Here is an 8,587-nt window from a genome sequence, read left to right as displayed (position 1 = left end):
TCAAAATTAGCATCGATGTGGTCAAGGGCGTTGTTTTCTTCACAATGAGTTATAGAAAACTCTCGCCAAGTACCATAATTAAAACTTTCCAAATCGAGGATGATAGGTATGTGAGCTTTTAGGTTAGCAACAACAAAGGCTTTATGGAGGGATGGGGTGGTTCCTGACATTCTTGAGTAAAGGATTAGAAATGGTGAAGAAGATTAGGTTTAAGGGCAGCAGTAAGACTACTGAGAAGAAGTAGATGAAGTGTAAAAGGAATTGGAGAAATTTGAGGAAGGAATTTTTGGGAAGATTCGATATTATTCTCTGATACCATATTAAATAATATTTTGTGATTGGTAATTAAGCAATTACACATAATATATACATACACAGATTACACGATTGGGCCTATTCTAGAAGGTATAAAATGGGTTGCCAAGATAAACATAAACTTATAACACACATATACAACTATCATAACATATATATACTAACACTCTATCCCCCTCATGGTTTCCTTATTGACTTATACTGCCAAGGAATCCCCGAAGTAGCAAAATCGACTCGTTACTTACAGAGATCCATGAGGTTAAATCTTAAGGATCAATGGTATAAGATCAGTGTGTGAAAATCGACGGGATAGGATATATTGTCTTATGGATATCTATGTTAAGTGATATATTATTGTTAACAGTTGGTATTGCATGTTTATTAATTATGGATTATTATCATAATAATATTATGGGATTGAAAACCCTATGTGTCTCACCAGGTTTTCCCAACCCTAACCCACACGAACTATATGCACCATAGTATCAGGATTAAAGCAGCTTGAACTCGATTACGATTCCGAGTGATTAAGAGACAGCATGCAGGAGTGTTCTCGATCGTTAGGTCCATACGTTGTAACATATATTTTGTATTGAGTATGACATTCCTAAGGTTTTTATATTTTGCAACATCTTTATTCAAGATACTTTAATAAAATGAGATAGTTTCCGTAAATTGTTTTATTATACTGCAATTTTACATAAACAAAGATAACATGGTTTTGAAAGCATAAAGAAAAGTTTTTTCATTTTTGAAAATTTGGGGATGTAAAAAAAGTGTGTTATTTTTTATGATATTTTTTCTCATTCTTATTTTTTTATTTGTAATTTTCTATCTTCGTGGTAGCTTTAAATAAAAATATATCGTTCTAAAAAGAAATCATTTATCTTATTCCATATTTTTTTATTGTAGGCTCTTGATGCATATATATACATATTGATAAGGCATTCCTATATACACACCAAGAGGATTTTTGGTGTGTATACACCTCTCCATCATTGCCTTCCACCTCACCACCATGTTCCTTCCATATCAAATTAGGCATACTCACCACGGTGATTGTGTTCATTGTGGATTCTGATTCGAAACAAAGAATAATAGCTAAGACGAGAGACCTAATTGACCGTGTTGGATTGTGATCGACAACATCACTGGCTACGGTCATGGCTCCACGTTATTACAATAAGGAACGAGATGGTGTGTACATTCGTATTGGCCTACCACCGTGGCTACGAAGAGCCTCATTGAAGTTATTCCATAGGGCCTAACAAAACAAGAGTTATTTTTATTAATTTACTTCCTTTGTACTATCATGTAATTATCCATACATGAGATCTTTGTTTTTAAAAACATAGTTGGGTCCCACATACAGAGCTTCTGATTAACCTCTAGTGGTACTACACGTATAATCAAAATTATAATTTCCCCTATGTAGATTTTAATTTTAAAACATCTGTTTTCTATTATTTTCGTTTTTTGGATTCCAAGGAATTGTATCCAATGTTTAAAACACAATTCATTAAACTAACCTCTTTTCTTGCTCTTCTCTGTATCGTTAAATATTCATCGATCTAACATGTTATCACCCGCTTCTTCATATGTTAGAACCTTAGTAGGCAGCTAGATTTGCTCGAGTTTCCTATGCTTCTAGTTTGTTAACTTATTTTTCTTGATATAACACCTTCTTTATAGGATCTCAACTACTTTCCATATCTGTGAGTCTTCCATGTACTTGTTCAGCGCCCTTCGTTCTCTTTGGAATTGCATCTCCATGTCATCAGCATTATTCTCTTGTGGTGAAGTAGTTTGAGATTTGGTTTCCAATTTGAATGACCATTCTTCAGTTCTTCATTCATTTTTATGTTTGAAAGCTTCCTCAACATTATATTAACAAATTACAAACAGATGTAATCATTATTATTATAAACAATTGTATTTAAAAAGTCTAGTATATTTTTAAGAACATCGATTATCTAATTAAAAATGTAGCAAAATCACATTCTTATTTATTCTGGTTTATAGTCATTAAAAATCACTTCGAAAAATAATGAATTTTTGATAAAATTATCTAACTTAATTAACTGTGTTACTTATTAATGAATAAAAAGTGTTTAAAATAGCAAAAAAAGCCATGTATAAGGTGAAGAGGAAGCCTAGAATAAACTGGAAATAAAAATTAAAATTAAAATCGTACCAAGAGCAAGTGTAGATAAAAAAAAACAATAGGAAAATTGATTTAACAAAATACAAATTACAATATTATTGACATCTTCCTCAAAGTTATATAAGCAAATTACGAATAGATCGATGTAATCATTATTATAAACAATTGATTTTAAAAAAACTCAATATCTTTCTTAGAGCTTTCTAAATATCGATTATTTAATTGAAAATGTAGCAAAATCACGTTCTTAATTATTCTAGTTTATAGTTATTATAAATCACTTCCAAAAGTAAGATTTTTTTTTATAAAGTTATCTAACTTAAAGGGAAAATATTATAAATTTTCATCAAAAACAACGTATTTTCTATGTTTTTGTTGTTGATTAGAGCATGATAAAGTGGTAAATTGTATAGGATAAAGAGGAAGCCTAGAATAAACTGGAAATAAAAACTAAAGTTGTACAAGAACCAAAGTGAAAGTGTAAATAAAAAATGAATAGTGCAATTTGGAAGTATGTCTAAAATCTATATCAGAGCCAAGTTTCGATCCTGGGACCTGTGGGTTATGGGCCCACCACGCTTCCGTTGCACCACTTTGATTTCTTGTTAACATATTAAACAAATGAAATAAGACAATAAATTTTTGTAATATCTCTATTTTAATAAACTAATTACACGAACATTAACACATATTTTTTTTTAAAGTTATCGAAGTTTATAACAACTTTTAGCAATGGGATATTTCATCTTTATTTACAACGGAATACGGTAGTTTTACTAGTAGGTTTGTTATTAGTAAACCATGAGAAGATATATAGACCATTCTTACAACAAAAAAAAAAAACCTTTCTTACATAAATCTTGAATTAAATTCCACTGATTGACAAAAAAATATCACCAACTCAATTTCATTTGATACCCATATAATTCATCGAGAAAGATAATAACTTTACAATCTATAAACATATGGGATCCATTACCAACTAAAAAATGAATGAGAATTATGATTATGACTAAGGATTTCGAGTATACCTTCATTTGCATGAACGTGGTCGGTTGCCCCCGTATCCATAATCCAATGATTTTGACCCGGTTCGTAACGTAACATAGATGAAAAAAAATTAGGAGGGTAGTTGTTTGAGTTTGCTGAAAGCAATCCCAAGGAGTCGGAAAAGTTGAAGGTTACTGTCCTATGAAATTGGGTGTAAAGGAGATTGTCACATGTACTTGAGGAGCAAATGAAGGAGATGGGCATAATATTGCATTCTGTTGTCGGGATGCTACACGATTGGGCCAAGAGTTTGAAGTGGATCTGTTGGACTCACATACATTTACTGGTGGTGGTATGAAGAACCAGCCATACGGTTGCATAGAAGAAGAATATCTCGACAATGAGACTGGAATCAATGGTTGTTGCTGTTGTTGGCTTCCCTGACGCAACTGTTGTTGGCGGTCCTTAGGTGGCTGGCAGCTATTGTTCCGGCGGTCTCCACGACAAAAATTATTATTTCTACCAACATAAAGAATAGTAGGAGAAGAAGACTTTTTGGGATGAGATGATACCAATGGAATGCAAATTTGATTGAAATGGATCTGTTTCAAAGCTAGCATGGACAGAGTTTCAGAAAATGTTGGGAATGGATTGCGATGACGAATCATGGTGGCAATTTTGTCGAACCGAGAGGAGAGACTGTTAATGGTCTAAACCACAAGATGCTTATTAGATATTCTAGAGTTTATATCCAAGTTCTCGAGAAAATATGCAATATTCTTTATTTTAGTGCAGCAGACTTGAAAGAGAGGTCGCCCATGGAGATTGTACCGATTTCACTATCAAGTTGCATGATGCTTGAGTCTTTAACATCGCGGAAAATCTTCTCGACATTGAGCCAAATTTGACGAGTTGAAACATTTGTTTTGATGACATTGTTGACAATGTTTTGAGAAAGTGTCATGTAAAGCCAGGTGCGGAGGACGACATCCACCTTTTTCCATTGAGGATCGGTGGAGGGAGCATTGGGAGCATCAAAAGTAGCATCAATATGGTCGATGGATTTGTTTGCTTCATAATGAGTTGTAAAAAACTCTCGCCAAGTATCATAATTAAGACTTTCCAAATCGAGGATGATCGGGTTTGAGCTTTTATGTTACTAACCACAAAGGCTTTATGGAGGGATGGCGTGGTGCCTGACATTGTTGACTAAAGGAGAAGAAATGTTAAAGAAGATTAGGTTTAGGGTCGACATTAAGGCTGCCGAGTGGAATAAGATGAAGTGTATAAGGAAATGGAGAAATTTGAGGAGGGAATTTTTGGGAATATTTGATATTATTCTCTGGTACCATATTGAATAATATTCTTCGTTGATTGCTAGTTAAGCAAATATACATAATATATACATACACATATTACACAATTCAGCCTATTCTAGAAGGTATAAGATGGGTTATTGATATAAACATAAAATATAACATACATATACAACTACCATAACATACATATACTAACACTCTATCCCCCTCATGGTTTTCTTATAGACTTCTACTGCCAAGGAATCCCCGAAGCAAAAAATCGACTCGTTACTTACGTTGATCCATCAGGTTAGATGTTAAGGATCACCCGCTTCTTCATATGTTAGAACCTCGGTAGGCAGATAGATTCACTCGAGTTTCCCGTGCTTCTAGTTTCTTAACTCATTTTTCTTGATATAACACCTTCTTTATAGGATCTCGATTACTTTCCTTATCTATGAGTTTTCCATGAACTTATTCAACACCCTCCTTGCTCTTTGCAATTGCATCTCCATGTCATCAGCATTCTTCTCTTGTGGTGAAGTAGTTTGAGATTTGTTTTCCAGCTTGGATGACCCTTCTACTGTTCTTCATTCATGTTTATATTTGAAAGCTTCCTCAACATTGTATTAAAAAATTACAAAAAGATGTGATCATCATTATTATAAACATATGATTTTCAAAAGTTTAGTATATTTCTTAGAGCTCTCTAAATATCGATTACCTAATTGAAAATGTAGCAAAATCAAGTTCTAATTCATTGTACTTTATGAATTTTTTGATAACATTATCTAACTTAATTAATTGTTTTACTTATTATGAAATAAAAAGTGTTTAAAATAGCAAAAAAAAATCCATGTATATGGTGAAGAGGATATCTAGAATAAACTGGAAATAAAAATTAAAATTGTACGAAGTGCTAATGTCTATAAAAAATAATAGGGCAATTGATTGGCAGATTACAAATTACATTATGATTGAAAGCTTCCTCGACATTATATTAACACATTACAAAATAATAGGGCAATTGATTGGCAGATTACAAATTAAAATTGTACGAAGTCCTAGTATCTTTCTTAGAGCTCTTTAAATATCGATTACCTAACTTTGGAGCTTGATAAAGCGTTTAATTGTATAGGGTGAAGAGGAAACTTAGAATAAATTGGAAATAAAATTAAAATTCTACCAGTACAATAGTGTAAGTGTAAATTAAAATTCCGTAGAGCAATCTGCAAGCCTTCTATAATATCTATATTAGAGTCAAGTTTCAATCTTGGACCTATAGGTTACTGGCCCACCACGCTTCCACTGCGCCTCACTGATTTCTTGTTAAAATATTGAACAAATAAAATAAGACAATAACGTTTTGTAATGATTCCATTTTAATAAACAAAGTACACGAACATTAATACATATTTTTTTTAAAATGTTATTGAAGTTTATAACAACTTTTAGTAAAGAGATATTTTGAGGGTGTTTGGGATTACTTTTGAAATAACTTTCGCTTTTAATTTAAAAAAAAAAACCAAAAAGATGTTTGGAAGATACAAAAATTCTTTTTAAAATAACTTTTTAATGAAGAAAAGGAAAGGGTGAATTTTTGTGACTTTTAGCCTTTTAAAGCTAAATTACACTTAAAAGTCGAGAAATGCAACTCAAACATATTTTGAAAACAACTTTTCTTCAAAAGTTAAACTTAAAAAGAACTTTTACAAAAAGAACTTTTAAGCTCAAAAAGTAAACCCAGACTCTCCCTTCATCTTTATTTACAAAAGAATACAATAGTTCTATTAGTAGGTTTGTTATTAAAAAACCATGAAAATATATAAACACTATTGTTTCAACATGGAAAACTCTATTTCTTAAACATAAATCTTGAATTAAATTCCATTGATTTATAAGAAAATATCACCAACTCAATTTCATTTGATGCCCATATAATTCATCAAGAAAGATAATAACTTTACAATCTGTAAACATAAACACTAAACCAACATAAATCTAAACCCTAAACCCCAAATCTAAGAACTGGTAAATTTTATCACAACCTTCGTCCCTTCCGATACAGCATGCTTTGCCAAATCCCGTAGCAAATCCAATCTCACGGTCGTCTGAATCTCCCTTGATGTTATCATCAGCTTCTTGTTGTACCTGGGAAGCTTCGATATTCTAAAGCAAGCTTCTCGAAGACGTCGTTAATGAAGGAATTCATAATCCCCATGCCCTTGCTTGAGATCCCGATATCAAGATGAACTTACTTTAAAACCTTAAAGATGTAAATCTTGTATGTCTCCACGTTCTTCTTGCTTCTCTTATTCTTCTTATCAGTAGTACCGGCGTCGGCTTCCTTGGGAAGCTTTTTCCCGGCCTTTGGCTTTTTCTCGGTAGGGGTTTTTCAGCGATGGCGGCTTTCTTCTCCTCTGCGGGCTTCTTTTCAGCTGGCTTCTTCTCTGCTTTTTCCGTCATTGAATGGATTTGAGTTTTTTCAGAAAGAGATATTGATTTGGTAAGGAGAGAAAGATAATTTCTTGTGTGTGAGAGAATGAAGGGATGAACTTTTGCATTTATATGTGGATTGAGAGTTTTGATATGATTGGTCGATATTAGTTGTCGCGGACCGTGCTTTGAATAGTTGTAATTTACAAATTTGTTCCCTTTGTTTTTATGGATCTAATACAAAAACCATTTTTTGTTGAACTTTGTTTTCAATTTGTTTTCTTATCTCAAAAAACAATAAAGGTTAAGGGGGTTGTAAATTATCATATTTTCCATGTTTTATAACTATTTCGATGTGGGTCCGCACTTACTGTTACAATTCTTTTTTGTGAATATCATGTTTAACCTATAATATTATTATTGTTTGTTATTAATAAAGAGAATATAAAACTAGTACAAATTCAAAACATTCCTAACCTTTTTTGTTTTAAATATTGGGAGTATTGGAGGCTAGTAAAGAGCTTGGAGGCTAAGGTATTTGAAACATCCCAAAAACACAGCCAAAAATTTCAATTTTTACTCATTAATAAAACCATAATTATCTTTCAACATATAAAAATCATAAACTGTGTATCTCAAGAGTAACATAACATTTTTCAAATATATTATAGTAAAAACATCCCATGCTGTACAATATGGTGTGTGCACTACAAAATAAAAAAACGATTTCAGTTCCGCTGCGACTTTCCTAATCATGTAACTGATCCAGATCTGATTATTTGAGATGCGTTCTATCTAAGCTAGTACTGAGAAAAACTAACAAGCTCTAGTAATTTCTATTTTACCTAAATTAGTTAATCAAAACAAGCTCTCCAATTAACCCTAACTTTTTACTGTTCAATTGAATAAGCTCTTAATTAAATCAGAAAAGTTGCATTATAATCTATGTAAAATTCCCAGCAACATCCAATACTTCTCACAGGCTCGGAAGTGTAAATATATGATTTCTACAGTTTATACCAGAATTAAACCCCAAAACGGAACCAATCTGATACTTGTTACTTTTACCAGTTGACAAGAACAATTACAAATTCTATTAACTGATTAACTGGAATGATAAAACCCTAGCTAGGTGATCAAACTAACACGAATCAAAATCAAACATTCATTAAGAACAAAACTAAAGAATCTAGATAGAAACACAAATCAAAAACCATATCTAATGATCAATCACATGAAAAGTACTTATCTTATGCAAAACTGAAAACTAGGGTTTAGCCAGACATGGCCAAAATCTGATAAAATAGATGGAAACAGACATCAAATAACTAATCTTACTAATCTACTTGAAGGAGATGATCCACAATCTTCAGATCTTCAGAAA

General features: G+C 32.1%; 1 pseudogene; it reads right to left on the bottom strand.

The window, feature by feature from the left end:
• Nucleotides 1-6,781: 6,781 nt before the first annotated feature.
• LOC144998457 (putative histone H2B.1) lies at nt 6,782-7,233 on the bottom strand (annotated as a pseudogene).
• Nucleotides 7,234-8,587: the final 1,354 nt, after the last annotated feature.

The sequence above is a fragment of the Lactuca saligna genome, chromosome 1 (genome assembly GCF_052625555.1).
Source record: "Lactuca saligna cultivar CGN05327 chromosome 1, ASM5262555v1, whole genome shotgun sequence".
Classification (NCBI taxonomy): domain Eukaryota; kingdom Viridiplantae; phylum Streptophyta; class Magnoliopsida; order Asterales; family Asteraceae; genus Lactuca; species Lactuca saligna.
This window is presented reverse-complemented; position numbering and strand designations above follow the sequence as displayed.